Source organism: Pteropus vampyrus, unplaced genomic scaffold (assembly GCF_000151845.1).
Source record: "Pteropus vampyrus isolate Shadow unplaced genomic scaffold, Pvam_2.0 Scaffold281, whole genome shotgun sequence".
Classification (NCBI taxonomy): Eukaryota; Metazoa; Chordata; class Mammalia; order Chiroptera; family Pteropodidae; genus Pteropus; species Pteropus vampyrus.
The window spans coordinates 597,842-617,791 of record NW_011889062.1 but is presented as its reverse complement, the minus strand read 5'-3'; the positions used below and the strand labels follow the sequence as shown (position 1 = coordinate 617,791).

The 19,950-nt window shown below is 33.2% G+C and overlaps 2 pseudogenes; both read left to right on the top strand.

The window, feature by feature from the left end:
- The first annotated feature begins 810 nt into the window (after positions 1-810).
- Positions 811-929, top strand: LOC111729785 (annotated as a pseudogene).
- A 6,086-nt stretch (positions 930-7,015) lies between these two features.
- LOC111729783 lies at positions 7,016-19,462 on the top strand (annotated as a pseudogene).
- Positions 19,463-19,950: the final 488 nt, after the last annotated feature.

Below are 19,950 nucleotides of genomic sequence, written 5' to 3'. Positions count from 1 at the left end.
TTACAAAATGAAAATTGTGTAATGTATTGAGAAAAATTTAAAAAAATGTGCTTTTTTTTTAAATTAATGGTTTCTTTGGCAAAACTATAAAATGCTAGAAGAAATCGTTTTATGTTTTTTTCAAAAAAAGTTTATTTTCCCTCACTACGTTACATTTTTGGGTCACTAATTCTGACACTGCTTACAACCTACCTAATTTTAAATCCCCCTGATAATTTCATCTTTTCTAAAAGAAAACTAATTTCTTTTTGTATCCCTTTTCCTCCTTGTAGCTTGTGCCTCAGGAGAGACTGGCACTATACCTTGGTCTACTGGTAGGTCCTGACTGGTCTAAGCTAATCATGATTGTCCCTTTCCTTTTGCTGGTGATTGTTTTACTGTAGGCCTGCAGTATCACTGGCTGATGAGACACAACTGGCACTCTGCTCCAAAAAAGTATAAACAAATAAAAACCTTTTCTCTGATTTTTTTTCTTTTATTTCTGAGGTGACACATAGCTTTGCTAAAGTTACCTAGTTTGAAGAGACACCTAGGATTCTAAAGATGAACACAACTTGAGTCCTTCAGGATATTTTTGAGCACTGAGTTAATGAAGTCTAGATTCTTTCTATTCCTGACCTTCCTGTCATAGGACATAATAAGTTTTCTTATTTTTAAAAGACACTTTGAATTCTTAATTATTGTTCCTTGAAGCAGAATAAGTCCTAACTAGTGGACACCTACTGAATATTTTATTTATTTTTGTATTTTTATTTTTTTAAAATTAAGTTTATTGGGGTAACATTGGTTAATACAATTATATACTTTGCAGTCTACGGCCATGCCACCCTGAGCAAGCCTGATCCTGTCTGATCTCAGAAGCTAAGCAAGGTTGGGCCTGATTAGTACTTGGATGAGAGACCACCTGGGAAGACCAGGTGCTGTAGGTGTTAAAAAATTAAAAATTAAGGGATTGTAAGCTGACAAGATCCTTGAAATCTTTGAGGTCAACCAAGGGTTTCCTCGCCTAAAAAAAAAAAAAAAAATTCAGGTGTACATTATAATTTGACATCTGTATATTCTATTGTGTGTTTACCACCCAAAGTCCAGTTTCCTTCAGCTACCATATATTTGATCCCCTTTGCCCACTTCACCCTCCACTTACCCCCTATGTTTGACCCGCTTTACCCCATCTACCTCCCCCCCTTCCCCCATCCCCTACCCTCCGGTAACCACTAGTAAATAATCCATGTCCATGAGTCTCTGTTTGTTTGTCTTGTTCATTTGTTGCTTTTAGGTTTATATCCCACATATAAGTGATATGTGGTTTTCAATTTTTTCTGTCTGGCTTATTTCGCTTAGCATGATTATCTCAAGGTCCATCCATGTTGTCACAAATGGCAGTATTTCATCTCTTCTTATGGCTAAGTAATATTCTATTATATGTATGTACTATAGCTTCTTCATCCAATTATCTATCGTAGGACACTTTGGTTGCTTCCATGTCCTGGCCACTGTGAATAATGCAGTTATGAACATCAGTGTGCAAATATCTTTTTGAATATGGCTTTTCAAATCTTTGGGGTAAATACCCAGTAGAGGGATTGCTGGATCATATGGTAGACCAATTCTTAGATTTTGAGGAAACTTCATACTGTTTTTCATAGTGGCTGTACCAATTTGCAGTCCCACCAAGAGCATATGAGGGTTCCTTTTTCTCAGCATCCTCTTCAGGATTTCTTATTACTTGTCTTGTTAATTATAGCTATTCTAACAGGTGTGAGATGGTATCTCATTGTGGTTTTGATTTGCATTTCCCTACTGAATATTTTAATTATAATAGTTACTACAGGCTATTCTTAGAATTATTTTTTGCTGGGAAAAAATCATACTGATGGGTAAAGAAAAATATGAATTTACATTCCGAATTCTTCTGTGCATGTATCTATATTATTTAAATAGATTTTTGAGAAACAGTTATGAAGCATCCATTTATTGGTAATGAAGTGATGAAAAATAGACACAGATTCTATCTTATTGGCAACTAAGGCATATATGTAGAGGCAGACATAGAAGAAGAACAATGAAAAGCAAATCTCATATTTGTGACAATTGCTAGGAAGGAACAGTTTAGTGCATTTTGAAAGCACGTAACCAAAAACAGGTGTAGTGAAAAGAGAATCGAGGTAGGCTAGACATGGTAATTAAGTAGATGTCTTTCATGTAGTGGAATGGACGGGCTGTGATTGGATAATTTCAGATAGAGGAAATAGGATTCATGCAGGCCTTGAGAGCAAAAGGGACATTACATACTCAAGAAATTAAAAAGCAAGTTTGCCAGGTTTAAATTTGGTGGCAATCTGGCTACATGAAGTGATGGGGGAATCACATCCTGTGCCTTCAGAAGCAATAATCTTACCAGAAGCAGCACAGTCTTTCATGTACCCAGGTGGTTACAATAACACCCCACACTGAGAAATGAAACAGTTTTATGTATGTGTGTACACATACACACACACACACATGCGCGCGTGCATACACACAAACATACACACATGAATGTGTGTATATGTAGTAAAACTATCCTATAAAAACCTATAAGGTCTTAAGAATGTACAGTAGAAGTGTTTTGATTATATCTTATCAAAAGTCAGTGAATGTCTGCAAAACTGCTGCTGAGGGAGAAAGAGATAAGGATAAATCGGGGTGGATCTGGGAACTGTTTGGACTGCTGCTCACATAAATGATGTGAGAACCAAATACGTTTGTTTTTTTCTTGTTGATAGAACATTGCTTTATTTCTTAGGAATTAGATATAGCATCATGAGTAGACCATATAATTCAGTCATTATAATTGTCAAGACTAAAAGACTTATATATTTAATATTAAAAATGCCAAATATATCTTTTTACTAGAACAATTTAATCCTTTTACTAGAAATGAACTTTGATAAAAATATTGAATACTTTAATGTTAAAATGTCATTCTGTTGAAGTAAATATTGCCTTTTGACTGGATTGTTTGTTCATTTCAACTAATATGTGACAAACACAGCTACTTCATATATGGGCAGTTATAAATTTGTCTTACATACAGAAAATATCTTTTTAAATGCCTGTGTATATTTAGAAGGTAAGATGTGAAATCAGCTGGCTTAAGGGAAGGTGGCTTAGTGACTGTAGCTACAGTGGATAATTTGATGTTTTGGAGGTGACTCAATAGAATGTATGAAGTCCCTTGAGTGGAAGATACTTTGAGAGGAATTCTTTGGTTCTCGCATCATGACATGAAGCTTGGAGAAGACATTTGTATACTGCCTCGTACAGCATAAGCAAGGGTATCATTTAACAGATATACAGTGGATGTTTAAACACCAGGTACATAGTCAGGTGGGATCTTTTATATTAATCAAAATAGTCAAGTTTGAGACTAGGAATGTGGTGGTAATGAGTAGCCTGGGTGTATTGAATTGTGGCCATTTATTAACGCCATTAGTAGTTATTTATTCAAAATTGTTAATTTGAGGATGCGGTGTTTCTTACTATTAGGAGCACAGTTGGAAGGGTAACCATGACACTATTTGATAGGTATCTGCTAGGAAACATGGTATCTCAAGAATTAGTAAGAGTAATAAAAAGTGATCTCTCTGTTCTGGCAGTTAGAATTAAGTCTGGAATCACTAAACTCAGCTTTTTGGAGGTTATATCTGCGTATTCTTAAACAAACAAACAAACAAATATCTTTTTTGTTTCACTGATACCTGAAATATCAAGGTAATATCTGGGAAGTTTTCTATTTTGTTAAGTCAGCAAAGAATTAGAAAACCCCAGTATGTCTCTTTGAAGCACATTATTAAAAGGCAGCTAAAATGGGGGTTTTCATTTGGATTCTTATTACCTTTGAAAATGAGTTTAAGCACTGTGAAAAAGTTGCTAGATACTTTTTTTAGGAAGAGTTGAAAGTTATGGGAGAGCATGAACTGATAAGTAATATAACCTTAAATTAATAAATTTTAAATGAAAGTAGGAATTTATTCTAAAATATTCAATAGATAAAAGAGCAAATTTATTCAACTATGACTAGTAAATCTAACCCTGATGGAAAGTATAATTATTCTTCTGTAAAATGATCATTCGAAATGTAAAAGTAGCTGAAGACATTAGTTTATTCTTAATTATGTCTGGAATGCAATCGCTTGGAAAGCTTGTAGTGATGTCAGCAATGATATTTTATGTATTGTGACAGACTGAACAAACTAGCAAGATGCTGAGCAAAACATTGTAGAACTAGTTTTGCTGCTGAATAGTGCAAAATCTGTGGAAATAATTCTTTCTTTAGAGAGTAATTCTCAGCCCAAAGTTTTCTTTCTTTTTTAAAGTGAAGAGACATTTTACATGTTGCTCTTGCCTTATCTGATGTAATAAGAGTGCAGAAGATACCCAATGAAATGCATCACTGCTTGGAGAGTTTAAAATTCATAGACGAGAACGTAACAGATAGCCGTGATTTCTCTATGAAATGCGTTTGTGCAACCATCCATCCAAATGAAGAACTAGATATACTTACTAGAGCCATTAAAGTTGGTGTTTTAATTTTTAAATTTTAGTAATTTTATCAGAGACAAGTAAAATCACCACAAACCTCAGGTTTTGAATATGAGTATATATGTATAAATTTAAATTCTTATTCTTAAAAAGTTCTGAAATCCTTTAATTCATATATGTCTGTGCATTAAATAGTTCAAAGATCTCATATATTAACTAATAATAACAAAGCTAATAAAATTTGGAATAGATTCAGCAACGAATAACCTTTAAAATAATGTAATATAAATGAAACAAGTCATTTCAAGTGAGAAATACCATAATGTTAACCCTCTAAAGAGAACAAGAATTTACAACATGAATGAGTTTAACATTGCTTTTTAACAATGATATCTGAATATTTGAGTAATTTTAATTATTATGCTTAAAGAAGCATCAGTATTTAAAAGATCAGTATCAGTGCACCATTAACGAAAGGGCATGACAAAGAGAATCGAATGCTAATATATATTTTTTTTAAGTATTAGCAATGAAATCCAAATTCCTTAATATTATCTAATGATATAAGTTTATTTCATGAATACCTATTAAAATAATTACGATAGGGTTGTAGTTTTTAAACTTTCATTTTTATGTTTTAATCTAGGCCTCAAAGAACCCTTTTCTTTAAGAATATTGTTTTATTTGATTAAAATATATATGAAAAAGCCCATAAGGCTAAACTTTAATTGGGTTTTATTTGTCCTGTTCACTGCATATAAGCCAAAGAAATGAGAATGAGTATGTGTATGAGAGTTATTTTTAAAGTGTAGAACTCTCCAAGTGTATACAATATTTGAACAAAGCTAACTCCTTTAGATGAGAGAAAAAAAATTAATAGTTTTTCATTAAATTTAGCTTTTTTTTTATCAGCAAGTGGCCTTTGTTGTAGTGTTCTTGGCATCTTTTCTGTCATGAATAACCTTACACTATATTCTATTTAATTATTCTCTCTTGCTTAAAGCATAATCAGCATTAAACGAGCTGTGCAATCTTGAATGAATACCATTTCAATAATATGTTGATTTTTAAAAAAGCACAAGATGGCTGTTAATTTTACTTGAAGTCCTCTCTCCTGACTATTGCTGTATACAGTTTTAGAATCTGTATCCATTTGCTGCTTTTTAGTACTATCCCTAGTACACTCATTATACCAATGGATTCTCTCAGAGTCTGACACTGTGACTGGCCAGACAACTATTAATAGCCATGAAAGACACTTTTAAAGGAGAAGGCATTTGTATTTTATGACTAATTGATTCATGAAAAATCTTTCTGGTAGCACAAGAAACAGACCAATTTCTTGGGGAAAAAAGGGAAATTTTTATTTCTTGAAAATTATCTCTACTAGCATATAAGTAGTCCCTATATTGAGATGACCTGCATGTGAAGAACCCAGTGATAAAGAGGTGTTGATAATCATTCAATCAATAGCAAAGTTAGATTGCTGGCAGAAAAAGCCTTAGACACTCCAGAAAGAAGCACTTTAATTATGAACATGTAGTGTCTAGGTCTGAATCTTGGCCAGTGATGAAGCATAGGATTTACAGTAAATTAATTACATGAGTTTTGGCATAAATTCTTAATATCAAATTTCACCTTGGGTGACACATATAGCTTTATAGAATTATGAAGTTCTACAAAATGATTGTATGCCATATTCTATCCCAGAGAGGATGTCAAATCATTGATTTTTAGTACTGGAAAGAACCTTGGTGACTCAGTCCAATTCTTTAACCAATAATAATAATAATAGAAAAAGCAAACAGACTAGGAGAGCTCAAGTGAATTACCAAATATGTAAAGCCTATTTCTTTCTGTAATTTTTTTCTTAGCATTACCATCATTACTATTGTTATTTTGAACTTTGGAAAAAGTTATATATTGTCACATATATATGATATATTGTCACAGTATGGAACTTTATTACCATAAATAATATTGCCTTTTTTGAACAATCCCCAAATCTTTTCTTTAACACAGAAATGTGTTCTTTAACACATTTTTCCTTATAAAAATCCAGACTTAGATATTTCTTGTCAGATGGCCATATTCGTTCTGGTCATTCAGGATCCAAGGATTGTTTAACTTTGTAGATTCACTGTGGAGCCTGTCTTTTGCAGGACCATCTGCAGTAAGCAGTGAGTGGAGACAGAGTATGCAGAATTTTATGAATCCAGCCTGGAAAGTAGTTACATCGTAATCCTATAGTTATATATGACTGTAAGAATGGCAGAAAAGAAAATGTAGTTTTATTTTCTCTCCTGGAGTATAGTAGATGCTGTGGTACACCATTCATATTCCCTTTCAGAACTCAGGTGCTTATTTCTAAGCCATTTGGAGTACTGGTAGGGGATAACTTTCAGCTAAGATATTCTCTGGAAATTGCTCTTGGACGAAGAGATCGGACACAGCTGAGTTCTTGCCCATTCCTCAGAGGCAGCCCACTTTCATGGCCAATGTGGTCCGTAAAGGCCTGGCCCATGTGCCACAAGGCATGAAAACTATGAATGGCCTTTTCAGCTCCAGCGTGTCCTGTGGGATGGCTGAGACAATTGTGGTAAACTCATACTCCTCCCTTTACACAGTTCTTCTTCCTCTATTCTTGTGCACAGGAATGTAAAACCACCTGCAAATCAGCATCTCGGAGTCTATTTTTGGAGGAATTCAATCTTAGGAAGATAGAAGGAAAAGCAGTTTCTGCATATTCTGACTTTTAATCAGCAAATATCTGTTTTATTCTTTCCCCATTCTACAGGACACACACACCCTGGGAGACAATCCAACAGTCTATTTAGTTATTCCATCTACCTTAAGCTTTTCTGGTGATACACTGGCTTCTTCAGCAGGTTCAGCCATATTCTTCTAGACCAGCAATCAATAAACCCAAGACAAGTTATATGCCCCTAATATATCAAACATGATACTGATGAGGGTCCAGAAAAACAAAATAAAATTTGAAAATTAAAAGACACAGCACTACAGATACATTTCAGTGTTTTATTTCTTGCTAGATGTCTTGCTAGACGTGCTCTATGAAGACTCACATTTTGGGTGGAAGTTGGTGAGGAAAATTCCATGATTGGACTCTGATTTTGACTTCTGGGAGAAACCACCTTCTGTCATCCATCGTTCTCCCAGGGCCTTGGGTTCACCATTTATAGGGCCTTTTTAATTTATCATCTGATCATCTGTGATCATATGTGAAGAAAGGAGAGTATGCCCTGATTGGGGTCTACATGTTTGCAGTTTTACATAGTCGGGTTTGCAGTTTACATAGTTGGGTTTTTGTTTTAAAGCTTTAAAGCCACAGGCATTTTGGACAAGATTCTTAGTTTCTTTTGGCTATATAATTCTCAAAAAGATTGCTAAACTTCTGATCTATTTGAGCCTAATCAGTTCCATGGGTCAGTGAACACCTCTCAAGTTCTTTCCCAAAGTTCTTAAATACACTTTAGTTTTGAGTTTTCTAGCTTGCTCACTTGCTCACTTTCTCTTGCTCGCTCTTGATCTCTCCTTTTTTTTTAAACCTGTTTAATTTTCACTGAACTGCTTGTTTTTTGTTTTTTGTTTTTCCATTCCATTACTTAGCACTTTCTAGAAGAGAGTCTGGAACACTTGCCTTTCGAATCCTTAAAGGCTTTCCATCTCTGGACATTCTCCAATTCTTATTACATATCTTTCTAGAAACACTTTGTTAAAGGTATCAAATAATAACCAAACATTTTCACTCTGCCTTTCCCTAATCACTCTCTCTATAACAAGTTCCATTATGTGTATGACTTGCCTTCCAAGTTATGATAGATAGAAGTGTGGTAGCAGCTCAACAGACTCTCTAGGTTTCATGCCTGCAATATGTATTTTCTTGTCCCTTCCTTGACTGTTAAATAAATGCCACACAATTTATTTTTTTAATGGCAGCTCATCAGTTATAATTCTTCTTTTGGAGGGGATTATTTAGGGCAAATAATTGTTGAGGGTAAGTGGGTAAGAAACTTAACGCAGTAAGTTTCTCACATAAAGTACAATGTGAATATTTTCAACCTTTGCACAGCCTTGGACTTGGTCATCTAGGCAGTTAGACTCCTTTCATGTTTTGTCTCTTATCCTTAAGGACTCAGAGGCTTCTGATGGATTGTCTGCCTCTGGCTGGCAGTTAGGGGAAGAAAGGGCATGGAAATTACTTGGAGGGTTTTTTAATGGACCAGACCTGGAAGTGGTGTACTTCAACTCTTAGGATAATCCTTTGCTCTCAAATTGGTCATACATTTCTCACCATTCTTTACATACCTAAATACTTTAAATACCTAAATGTAAAGAATGCTGAGAAATGAAGCCTGGTTTCCCCAGCGGAAACATATTTCATGAACACAGAATGTTTGTTACACAGTCCTATTGTCTCTGTAATATCAACTATGCATTATAAAGAGTATTGTAATAACGGTAATAAAGATCATTGTGTAATATCACTGCCAATGACAAATTTCTTGAGCACTTAGGGCTAATAATTTTATTCTTCAGTTGTAATATTCTTATACTTTCAAAATAAGATATGCAGCATATTAAGCAAGTTGTCATGTCAAAAAATTCTTCTGGGGCAACTGTGTAATGTTATCAGTTGGTTATGGCCAGGGACAAGGAATGCACTCATATTTAAACAAAATGATTTTTAGAAAATAACTGTTAACTGCTAGAGTAAGTAGATATGCAAAACCAAACTTTACTTTGTTTCCATTCTCCTGAAATGTACCTTATGATTACATTTAATAGTCCCTAAGTAATACCATGTAAACTGAAGTCTTCTTTAAAGGAGAGGAGCAATCACATATTCACACTGTAATGATGGGGTATTTACATGGCAATTACCAAGCCATTATATTGCCTTTCTTTTAACTTAATCAGCTACATCTCCTAAATCTTGTTTTGGAAAAAATGGTTGAGCTAAATAACTTTTAACTACCATAGTGTATATTGCCTAAAGAAGTTGTCATTGGCACTAATCATCAGGGAAGTACAAATTAAAACCAAAATGAGATACCACCTCATACCTGTCAGAATGGCTATCATCAATAAATCAAAAAAAACAAGTGTTGGCAAGGATGTGGAGAAAAGGGAATCCTCATACAGTGTTGGTGGGACTGCAAATTGGTATAGCCACTATGAAAAACAGTATGGAGGCTTCTTAAAAAATTAAAAACGAATCTACCTTTTGACCCAGCAATTGTACTTCTGGGCATTTGTCTAAAATAATAATAATAATAATAATAATAATAATAATAATAATAATAATTCATAAAGATCTGTGCACCCCTGTGTTCATGGCAGCACTATTCACAATAGCCAAAGTATGGAAACAATGTAAATGCCAATTAACAGATGATTGGATAAAGAAGTTATGGCTCATATATACAATGGAATATTACTTAGCCATGAAAAAAATGAAATCCTACCAGTTGCAGTGACATGGATGAACCTAAAGGTTATTAATGCTGAGTGAAATAAGACAGAAAGATAAATACCATATGATTTCATTTATATGCTGAATCTAAGGAACAAAAAGAACAAACCAATGAAAAACAGATTCACAAATAAAGAGGACAATCTGGTGATGGCCAGAGGGGATGGGATTTGGGGAGCTGGGTGAAAGGGGTGAAGGGTTAAAGAAGTACAAATTAGTAGTGAATAGGTCATGGGATTGGGGAGCACAGCATAGGGAATGTAGTCAGCAGTAATATAATGGCTATGTATAGAACCAGAAGGGTGATAGAGTAATTGGGGGATTCTTTCATAAACTATGTAAAAGTCTAACCAATGTACTGTATACTTGAAACTAATAATAAATAAAGTGCTAAAATAAATAAAAATGTCACTAGCATTTTTCTAGTTATTGTTATTGTTTTTCTTTAATAATGTGGGAAAAGGACATTTTAGACATCAGTTAAACATTTATGCAAATATAATGTCAAACTGTTTAAAAATATACCAATCATAATAATTATCTGTATTTCGTGTCTTTGTATTCTCAATTACTACATATGGATGACAAAGTTGGACAGTGAAGAAGGCTGATAGGAAAAATGTCAATTCACTTGAAATCTGGTATTGGAGGAAATCTCCATGTATACCTTGAATTGTCAGAAAGATGAACAAGTGGGTCCTAGAACAAAGTATCACTGGAGGCAAAAATAACAAAGCTGAAGGTTACCTACTTCAGGCACATCATAAAAAGGCAATGTTCTTTGGAAAAGACAATAATGCTAGAAAAAATAGAAGGCAGCAGGAAAAGAGGAGATGGATAGACTGCATAGAAGAAGCCATAGGCCTGAGTCTGCAGGAGCTGAGAGGGCTCTTGAGAACAGGACATCGTGTCCATCACTCATTCATAGAGTCACCAAGAGTTGGGTCTAACTCAGTGACATGTAACACAGTAATACAGAGTCTTTTGCTTAGATTTGCCTAAAACATGACACTGCCCTGGAAGCAAAATTGACTTCTCCTTGATTTCCTATTTTTGTTTCTCTGAGATCTTCGCACTTTAAATCTTTGCTTTCTCACATCTCCAAGTTCTTTATTACAGCTTTATATCTATCTTTATGTATTTTCAGATATCAATCTGATTATTTCAGTAGGATTGATGAACTTCTGCACGTTGTTTCAATTTAGCTGAAAAAGAAACTCATTTACATTTTGAAATTAAAATTTTACATTTTATGTTTAAGCTTAGTTACAAAGAAATATGAAGACAAATATTGTGTCTAAAAAATAAATGAGTAAAGCGAAAAGCAATTTACATAAAATGTTATGATAAGTCTGGGCAATTGTAAATTTTGTTGTCATTACCATTTTTTTTTTTTACTTCTTTGTTCAATATTGTATTATAGTTCTACCCATTTTGTAAATTTCTTTTTCATAAAAAATTAAGTGATTTTTAGATATCATGATGATTCTATTGGTTGAGTTCAGGTCTCCAAACTTTTTTAATCTGAGTCTTTGTATTTTAGCATTATCTTCAGTTGGATAGATTTCACTCTTAGAGTATTGGTTACATTTATTTTTATCATCCTGAAAGTTAGTGAATGAATTTATCTAATTTTAAAAATGAGTTGTCAACTCTGCAACACTTTTTAAAATTTATCATTTAGTTAAACATTTTATAAGTAGAATCTTCTCATATCTAAATTTGAAATATATTTTACATTTAATACTCTTATATTTCATTTTCTACCTAGAGTCATATCTAACTCTAAGAAACTTTCAATTCATGTAAAATTTTATGTTCCTTAAGAGAATTTTTTATCTTGTTCAGTAAAATCAGCTATCAGTTATCTGCAGAAGAAAACTAAATATTTTATTGTGATCTTTTATTCAGAAAATCAATACCACAATCTGGCATTAACTCTTAGGATGAAGGACATTATGTATACTTTATGGGTCTTTTGTTTTGATGTAAAAATGTGCCTAAAATTATCTGATACATTTTAGACTTCACAGCTTTTTTTGACATGTTTTATACTCTAAAGGCATGTCAATATATTTATTATCAAGATATTAAATTTGAAAAAAATTTTGAATTTTGTAGATTCATTATAGCACATATATGTTCAAGTTTAGAAAGCAAAGTAATCAGTGAATGAAATTTTAAGGTGTTTTTGTATTTTCAATTATTTCATTTAATTATTACCATTATTTTATTTTATTTTTATTTTGCTATTGAAATTGAAGCACAGGTTTTTTTGTTTTTTTTTTTTTTTTTACTGTTGTTATACCTCAAAAATTAAGCTTTGTTTTTGGCCTTGAAAATAAAGTGATGATAGAATGAATTTAAAAGCTGCAGGTTACTATTAGAAATAAACTGTGGAATGTGAAATGTTGATTAAAGATCAAAGAATAGTAGCAGAATTAACATCTGGTAGCTGTGAAATCACTTATAAACTGCATAAAGCAAAGACAAGGAAATTGAAAACTTATTACTAATTCTTATAATTAATAAAATGGACAAGGCACATTTTAATATTTTAGTGGAAATTTGGCTATAGTATCCAAATTCATTTCTTAAAGGTATGTGATTTAATTGCTTAAACCCTAAAAAACTGGCTTCATTCAGTACATGCACAGCCAAATGGAAGATAGGTTGCAATTCAGTTGTAAGTTCTACTGAGTTACTAGTTTTGGATGTAGAAATTATGAGAGGTTTTAATATGAATATAATAGCGTAGTCGTAATGAAGTGTGTCAATTCCAGTAACTCTGTGGGGAAAGTACAGTAATTCAAAACCACTGAGTACAGAGCGAATGATACAGAACATAATGAGAGATATTTTTTAAAATGTGGAGCCAATGTGATACCTGCATTTACAGGTTTTAAACAGCTCCTTTCATTCTGTATGTTCAAAAATATTAAGTATTTACATATTATGCTATGTGCTATGTGATTTAACTTATACAAGTATAAACATTATATAGTTGGCTCGTTTCTGATTCCTGAACTTTACTCTGATACAGAGATGATAAATTTATAATTCAAACATTTTTAATTTTTTTATCTTAGAATTATTTTGGATATTTTATCAAATATTAAGTTTTACTCTTCTGGAATGATTTTACATTTTGTATTTCACTGACACCATTTTTGTCATATAGCTGGACCTGAGCAAATTTTATAGAAACAGATCTTTAAGACTGATTTTTACTTAATAAATATATTTTCATGTATATGTAAAAGTTTCTTTTGAAGTTCTAAGGGCTCAAAAACAATAATGAAAATTTTATGGAAAGTGTACATATGCAACTAATATTTTGCAAAATACTCTCAATGATAATTACCATCATTTAATTGTAAAGATTGACAAAAATATAATACGTATCAGTAATCCAAGGTCTTGTTGACTGCTATAAACATCAACAAATCAAAGTCTTCACTTACAGAACAACTTATGGATTGAATCTACTGCAAGCCACATGTAATCGAACCATATCTTGACATCAAGTATTAAAACTCTCTTTTGGAGGGAAGATATTGGTGGAATGAGAAGCACTTTCCATTTTCCCTTTGTTGTGAGAACTATGGAGTGACTATTATGGAGTCATCTACCAGGATATATCTTAGAGCAAAGTTATTTGGGAATATAATAAAGTAAGAGTTTGTACATCCTGAAATGGAAAATTAATGTCAAAGTAACATTTATCCTCAGTAGATAGAAGTAGCCAATAAGCAAGGAAGCTTCAGAGTACCATTAGAAATAAAGAAATAAAATAATCTTTTATTTATGATTCCTGGTTTGATGGACTATGACTATACACATAGCATTTAAACTCATTGTGGTTTTCTTAATGGTACATGCGAAGCTGGATAATAATACTCTATTCTCTTTCCTAAAAGGCTGAAGCATCTAAATTTTTTTATTCAATAAACATTTATTGAACTACTCCATGACAGATATTGTTCTAAGTTCTGAGTTTCAGTGGTGAAAAATAGTAGAAGTTCCTGCTGTTATGCACAATGCCATCTAGTAGAAAGATATAATAAACACATGAAATAAATACACAACACACATTTAGAATGTGATAAGGGCTAATAGAAAATAAAATAGAGGAATATGATAGAGAATGTGAGATTGCCCTCAGCAAGTAGATATCCCTGTAGGGTTGGTCACAACATAGCAGCCTTCCTTTGGGAAATGGAAGGAGGGAAGGATGGAAGAGTAGGAGAGAAGGAACAGGAGGGGGAAAAGAGAGTGGAGAGAAGAGGAGAGATGAGAAGCGGAGAGAGATCTTGACCTCAGTGTCTGTCATAATCCAATAATAGTGTTTCATCACTTCTGCCGTATTCTATTGGTTACACAGACCAACCCTGTTACAGTCTGGGAAGAGGCTACACAAAGATATGAATGCCAGCAGGTGGAGAACATGAGAGGGCATCTTGGAGGCTGGCTGCCACATGCAATAGAGGTCAAGGAAAATGAAAGTTCAAAAAGGATCTGGGTATCTTTTGATAATTTAGTTTTATTTCTGATATGTGGTTATGTCAGAAGCAAGACTACATTAAAAGAGTGTGAATGTGCATTCAAAAAATGGAAACAATTTGCAATCTCACCAACAGTACATGAGGATTCCCTTTTCTCCACATCCTTGCCAACGATTGTATTTTGATTTATTGATGATAGCAATTTTGACAGGTGTGAGGTGATATCTCGTGGTTTTAATTTGAATTTCTCTGATTAGTGACATTGTGTATCTTTTTTCATATCCCTGTTGGCCATCTATATGTCCTCCTTGGAGAAATGCCTATTCAAGGCCTTTGCTCATCTTTTAATTGGATTGTTTTTGTTGTTTGATGTTGAGTTGTATGAGTTCTTTATAAATTTTGGATATTAAACCCTTAGATACATCATTTGCAAATATCTTCTCCCATAGCAGCTTGTTTTTTTAGTGATGATTTCTTTTGCTATGAAAACATCTTTTAGTTGCTGTAGTCCCATTTGTTATTTTTTTATTTTATTTTCCTTTCCCAAGGAGATATATCAGAAAAAAAATATTACTAAGAACAGTGTCAGAGAGTTTGCTGCATATGTTTCTTCTAAGAGTTTTGTGGTTTCAGGTCTTAAATTTAGGTCTTTAATCTATTTTGAGTTAATTCTTGTATATGGTGCAAGAAGGTGGTCCAGTTTCATTTTTTTGCATGTATCTATCCTGTTTTCTCAACACCATTTATTGAATAGACTGTCTTTACCCCATTTTATATTGTTGCCTCCTTTTTCATAAATTAAATGACCATCAAGACATAGAAGAAATCCAGAAAGCTAATTTGGATTTCCAGAAAGCTATCTTGGAAAGATGTAGTTACCCATATATTTACTGAAGAGCTATTTACAATAACTGAGATACGGAAGCATCCTAAATGCCCATCAATAGACTATTGAATAATGGAATATTACTTGGCCATAAAATAATGAAATATTAACATTTGGACCTAGAGGGTATTATGCTAAATGAAATAAGTCAGACAGAGAAAGACAAATGCCATATGATCTCATTTGTATGTGGAATCTAAAAAACAAACAAAATGGAAACAGACACAGAGACGCAGAGAACAAACAGATGATTGCCAGATGTGAAGGTGGTTAGAGGGCTGGGTGAAAAAAAGTGAAGATTAAGAAGTACAAATTGAAGTTACGAAATTATCACAGGTATTAAAGTACAGCATAGGGAATATAGTCAATAATATTGTAATAACTATGTATAGTGCCAGGTGGGAACTAAACTAATCAGGAGGAGTCATTTTGTAAATTACATAAATGTCTAATCAATATGCTGTACAGCTGAAACTGATATAAAGCAGTATTGAATGTCACCTCTAATTGAAAAATTAAAATCGAAATTAAATATTAGAAACAGTAGTTATAAACTGTTTGAAAATTTGAAAATTTGATAGAGAAATATAGGAAGCATATGCTAACTGAAAGGTAAGGACAAAGAAGATGTGAAGAACCTGTCTCTGGATATATTAAACTACAGACAAATGTTAGTGGAGAGCAAGAGATTTAAAAGTTTTTGAGAATGTGAAAAATGAGGGAACTAGGTTCTCTCATGAACTAGGTTCCTGTCCTTTTTATGGAAGAGGGAGACAGTTCTGAGAATACAGAGGTAAAACATTTAGGCAGGAATAGAAAGATGGCTACTACTCCTTCTGTGTTAATGTGGGGAAAATTAAAGATTAGACAAGGAGACCAAGATGTTGCAATATGAAAAAAAGATGTGAGAATTTATGCACCGTGATTTTAAAGTGAAATAACTCTCAAAGTAAAAACTGTCCACACCTGTTTCCAGACCTAATACTAACAACATATTTTCCCTAAGACTATCAACTATCTCAACTTCATGTTTATCCTAAACTCAGACTAGTTCAACATTGTATGAAACAAGTCACTCATTTTCACCTTTATTATTTTAACATTGGTAGAGAACAGTGCAAAACCTTGAAGAATGGGGCTACAAATCCATACTTTCCATACATGCCTGGGATTTAAGCACAGTCACAAAGTTCTTTGTAGAGCTATCAAAGACTCTGCAAAACTCACAGACACCATTTTTAAGTCTGTAGAAACACCGCCTCCTCATTGTAAAGGCAATATTCATACTTCATATTTTAGAGATTAAAAATGTCAGAAAAAAATTTCCATCCCTTTTACTCCCTAATCATGTCTACTCCACTTTTCCAGTCTGTCATAGAGACTGTAATGTCTCTCATTTTTCAGATCTCATGTTTCTTTTCTTTTCCTGCCTCCTATAAATCTTTGTCAGGAATCTTACACCGAAACTACCTCCATTATTCATTGATATTCTTTCTCCCTCCTTTCTCTCTCCCTCCCTCCTTCTCCTTCTCCTTCCCTCCCTTTCATCATCCCTCTTCCTTTCCCCCTTCCTCTCCCCCTCCCCTCCCTCTCCCTCAGTTCTTTCTCTCTTTTCCTTTTTTGCCCTCCTTCCTTTCTCTCTTTAATCCTTTGTTCTCTCTCTGTCTTTGTCCCAATTCTTGTGTATAAGCATTCTTCCATAATGAAAATAATCAACCGAGAAAAAGACTATCACAATTCATTTCCTTAGAAAATTCTTTTTTCTTTTACCACATATCATCTTGAAATAGTGTTTTGTGCTTATTTTCTCAACTTCCTCTAATACTCAATGGCACACATTTCTTAAGACATTTCTTAAGTATCTGGCCATTTATCAAACTATTTTACTCAGTCTTTTAAAAATTATCTTCAATATCAACTTAGAGTTATTGGCTTGTATAAAATTATACTTGTTGGCTTATAGAAGTGTTTACCATATTTTATCTCTCTGCCATATCAGATATCCATTTCCTGAATTTTTATATGTTCTCCTTTGGCTTCTGCAGTTCATTTCTTCTGGTAGCACCTGATACTCCTACCGAATTTCTGACAATTCTTGCCTTTATAGGTTATCCTCCCCTGCCCACACATTAAATGATGGGCTTCCTAGCCATTTTCAGTTTGATTATTTTATATTCTTTAAATTCTTACTTGATGAATATTTAATGGCATCTTATTAACTCTGATAATTTTATTTCTAAACTGGAAACTCAAGTTGCTGTCTCTCTATACTGAATAATGACATCACTGAAAGTTCATACAAATATTTTCATATTGGTTTCTCATTTAGAATTATTTTAACTGAAACTATTTTATTGAATTTATGACTTACCACCCAAGATATAATACAATATATATAAATTCTCTTGTCAACAAATTCTATTACCATTTATTCTGTCCTCCTTTTTTATTTCTTTTAGCCCATCTTCATTGATATTTCTATAGTTATTTTATCAAATCTCTGGATGAACTTGTTCTTGATTATAGATTTACCTCTCTACTACACTGTCATTGTTTAAATCATCACTGATTAGCCTTTACTTGGACGATTCCAAGAGAGTTATCAAGTCTTTCTGCCAGTAATCTCTCATCTGGTTTACAATGTATTGAATTGCCAAATTTCTTAAGAAGAGAACAAACAAACAAAATTAAAGGTGTGTATACCAACTAGGCTTGAACTTATACACTTTATATGTGCCATAACAGGTAACATCAAATTCTTTAGCTTAGTGTAAGAGACCCTACATAATCTCTCCCCCACCTTATTTTCACATTCCCTGCCTTCTTTTGTACTTGTGATCTTCAAAAATATTTCTGGGACATAAAGCTCTTTAATGATTCTGTTGTTTCTTATCTCTCTTATTGAATACCCTTTTTGATTTTACTTTCCACTTGGAAAATTTTTGCATGTCTCAAATTCTTATTTAAATGTTTCCCTTCTGTTATTTCCCAAAACATACTGTCTTTTTAAATTTTAAGTACAATTGATATAGAATTTTATATTATATTAGATATACAATATAGTGATTTAACATTTTTATACCTTGCAAAATGATCACCCCACTAATTCTAGTAATTGTCTGTCACTGTGCAAACTTATCACAACATTATCGACTATATTCCTCTTAACCTTTTTCACTCATCCCTCATCCCCCTCGCCTCTAACAACCATTCCTTTGGTCTCTGTTTCTATGAGTGAGTCTACTTTTCTTGCTTGTTTGTTTGTTTTAAATACCACATACAAGTGAAACTATATAATATTTGTCTTGTTTGACTTCGTTTAGTATAATACCCTCTGGGGCCATCCATGTTGTCACAAATGGTAAGATATTATTCTTTTTATTGCTTCATAATATTTCATTATATATATCACATCTTTTTTAGCCTTTCATCTATCAGTAGACACCTAAGTTGTTTCTATATCTTAGCTATTAAAAATGATGCTGGAATGTATATAGGTGTGCATATATCTTTTTGAGTTAGTGTTTTGTTTTCTTTGGATAAATACTCAGAAGTAGAATTGCTGGGTGGTATGGTAGATCTTGCTCAACCCCACTATGTTCTTCCTCATATCAACAATGAGCCCTTGGACTGCATTTCCTTTAAGCTCCTTGAAGACAGAGTTCCAAAGACAGCAGAAAGTTTTTGTGCTTTGAAGACTAAAGAGAAAGGGCTTCTCTTTCACAGAATTATTCTGGGGTTTATATGCCAGGGTGGTGACTTCCTACACCCTAATGGCACTGGCAGCAAGTCCATCTACAGGGAAAATTTGATGATGAGAACTTTATTCTGAAGCATATGGGTCCTGGCATCTTCTCCATGGCAAATGCTGGACCCAACACAGATGGTCCCAGTTTTTTATCTGCATTGCCATGACCGAGTGTTTGGATGGCAAACATGGTATTTGGCAAGGTTAAAGAGTACATAAATGCTGTAGAAGCCATGGAGCACTTTGGGTATAGGAAGGGCAAAACCAGTAATATCACCACTGCTCATTGTGAACAGCTCTAATAAATTTGACCTGTGTTTTATTTCAACCACCAGATCATTCCTTTTGTAGCTCAGGAAAACACCCCTTCACCTCCATCTGTTCTCAGTATCCTATAATCTTTGTGTTCTCACTTCAGTTCCTTGGGTTCTATATTTTTCTTTATCTCTCTCCAAATCTGGCTAGATTACAGAGTTAAGTTTATAATCATGAAATAAAAACTAAACAACAGTTTAAAAATTTGTTTGCAGTTTTATACAAATCTAATCAAAGCATAAAAACATTTTTTCAAATACCTCAGACCATTGTATATACATAAATTTGTGAATGAGCTTATTCATTTTGCTCAATCATATGAAGAAGTGAGTTGCTTAACCCTTTATGTATTACAAACAATTCTGAAATAAAGACACTGAAAGTTATCCAAATTTGTGTTGGTATTCAAATGATAAAAGTCCCTTTTTATTTACACTTGATTTTCCTTTTATGTATGGGCTTTTCAAATACCGTG